Here is a 3,129-nt window from a genome sequence, read left to right as displayed (position 1 = left end):
TGCAATAATAAGAATGACTATAATTCTTAATAGTATGATTAACATTTAAGCTATGTTTCATGTCCTAGAAACTTATAATTCATTTATTTTTTTATTGAATATAAAATATTAAAAGTAAATGATTTTTATTCGGTTCAAACTATAAATTACACCACACCAAATCATGTATATTTTTAGTTTAATTTGGTGTAAAATTTTTTAGACCATTTTTCTAGTTTCAGTTGAAAAATGTTGTAAATTGTATCAAATTGAACTATAGACATCCCTAGATTCTACACCTATTCTAACACAAATTTGTTAACAATAATAATTAAAATCGCAAATGATTCATGCTATTTCAAAGAAAAATTTAACTGGTAAAACTGAAACTATAAACACCCTAAAGCTATATCAAAATACTTAAATTTGTGCATTATAAACTATTAAATATGATAAAAAGTGATTTGTTAACTTGTTTTTCACCATTTTCATCCCAAAAAAAGAAGTAAAATCACCAAATCTTTGTTTTTGTGAACATGAATGCCCGGTAGGTGTGAGTACAAGGGGTGAGGATACGATATTTCAAAAAACTTCTCTTTATATAGGGCCAAAGGACTATTTTCCATCCAAGTTTTAATACCAATACAAATACACATCCACGAGGTTTGAAAAACCCAAAGTCTCACTTATAAACCAACTATTGTTAAATTTTTTTGCTAGAGATAAAGGTAAAATCATCATTTTATCAATAATATTAAAAATATAAAATTCATTATATTCCCCCTTTAAAGTTTTAAAAACTAACAACTTCATCTTTGCCTTAAGTTTTTTAACTTTCAAAAGTAATATTTCTCCCTCAAAACTTAGGGTTTATTTTCAAGCTGCTATTTGGCCATCAAAGAAGATGCTTCAACCCATGAATCTCTAGTTACCCTTCATCTCTCTGACACTTCTTAAAGATATGACAAAGACACATTTTTATCAATTCTAGAAGAATCAACGAAGACGAGTTTTTGTCAACTCGATTGATTCTTCTAGACTCGACAAACTTTTCGTTGATTCCACATAAATCGACAAAGACAAGTGTCTTCTTTAAATCTAAAAGAATTTATGAAGACATTCGTTTTCGTTGATTTAGACAAATTGACGCTTCTTTGTCAATTCATTTAGAATCAATGCTTTTTCATCGATTCGTCTCAAATTGATAAAGATGCATCTTCGTTACCTCTTCTTATGCTAGATAGTAAAGATCTAGTAGTTGGATATGGTGGGTTGAAGCATCATTGCTGATGGCTAAAGAGCATTTGTGTAAGCAAAATCAAACTAATTCTAGGATCACAGAAAACATACTCGATTTACCTGAATCTGACAATTGATGATGATTCGGTGATTCGATGCACTCTTGAAAATATCCACAACACAATTTGTTGATTATCTCTCACACTTCTGTAAGAATTCTTTTAGAAAATTAATTTGGAGGAGTACTGTAATTTCGTTTTTGATTTTGCTTTAGTTAACTTCCCAATGGAAGTTATCTTCATTTTAAATAAGAGAGGGAGTGTCAGTTATTAAAAATAATTGCCAAGGGCACTATTGTAATATCCCTTATCATGGGTTACTCATATAACCCTAATGGATCGGGTTAATCCATTATGGGTGGACCAGATCCAATATTTCCCACTCACACATGATGGGTGATCCGAATCACAATACTCTTCTACAGAAATCTTACAGAAAAGAGCAATTCATACTAGCAAATGTGTCATGCGACCTTACGAGCAACCTGTACTTGGGAGCTAATTTACTATACATCTGTTAGGAATAACATAGTCGCTTCAACCCAAAATAAAATAAAGTGTTAGTCTCGCAGCACCCCAGACTTACTCGATAACACTAGCTCCCTTTAATCCCTAATTTATTATTGTGTTATATTTCTATGTATCTATGATCAAGTCCAATCTCCTATATAAGTGACATGACCGGCCGGCCAATGGACACACATAATATATAAGTCTTCCTCATCTACTCGAAATTCTCAATTTAAACTTAGCTGCTTTTCTAGTCATGTTCCATAGACTGAATCATTCATAGCCATAGGTTTCAAGCTAAGATAACAACACTAAGAATAAAATCAAATAACAACAAAGAGTCAAAGGGTACCATTATGAGGTAATCCTCATAAAGTCTCACACAGTGAAGGAGTAGGGATTCATCCTTCTACTACTTTAAACGGTCGTCTTATTCATGCACACATGGTATGAATCATGTGCTATAATGTGTATCATTTCAAAATGTCATTACCAACATTGTACAGATCTTAGTTTAGTCGCTGCACTCAGTGCCTAACTTGAGTTCTTAATCATCTCTTCAATCTTGCAAGTGTCTTTATCTATTAAGAACTCATATCTGACATTCACAAGTTATTTGGACGTGGGGAATCCAAATTGGTCATTTTCAAATCTATCAAGTCATGACCTCATCTTGATTAATCATCAAGGCGACATATCAAATAATTCATTTCTTGAACAATTCTCATTTTCTAAGTGTGCTCTTTAAGTGGCATCAACCTCAAGAAATATGTCTCATCTTTGCACGCTCTCCTTAGCATCAAAGGCAATTACTCGTGTGAGAGAGCCAATTAAACTTGTGTGACATTATCATCTTGTTGAGATTTCAAAAATAAACAATGTGTATATCTATAAACACCATGAATTCAAACACATAAAATAAATTCAAACTCTTTGATGTTCTAATGTTGTGTTACAAGTATAATATATACGCAAGCCAAGAGACTTAACATGTGCAAGATATACATCTCTTGAGATTGGTTTAGTTAGAGGATCAATAATCATGTTATGCGTAGAAATATATTGTACTATCAATTTTTTCTTTGAAATGATGTCTCTGACAAAGTTATATCTGGTGTCGATATGTTTGGTTATATTGTGGAATTTGGGATCCTTTGTGAAAGCTATCGCAACTTGATTATCACAATGCATAACAATAAGACCAACTGATGCATCCATCACACCCAAATTCTCAAAAAATCTTTTCAACCAAATAGCTTCTTGCACTGCAGCAGAACATGCTACAAATTCTGCTTCCATTGTGGATAAGGCTATGCACGTTTGTTTCTTACTACTCCAAGAT

The sequence above is a fragment of the Mangifera indica genome, chromosome 16 (assembly GCF_011075055.1).
Source record: "Mangifera indica cultivar Alphonso chromosome 16, CATAS_Mindica_2.1, whole genome shotgun sequence".
Classification (NCBI taxonomy): domain Eukaryota; kingdom Viridiplantae; phylum Streptophyta; class Magnoliopsida; order Sapindales; family Anacardiaceae; genus Mangifera; species Mangifera indica.
The sequence above is the reverse complement of the archived record's forward strand: the minus strand, read 5'-3'. Positions refer to the sequence as shown.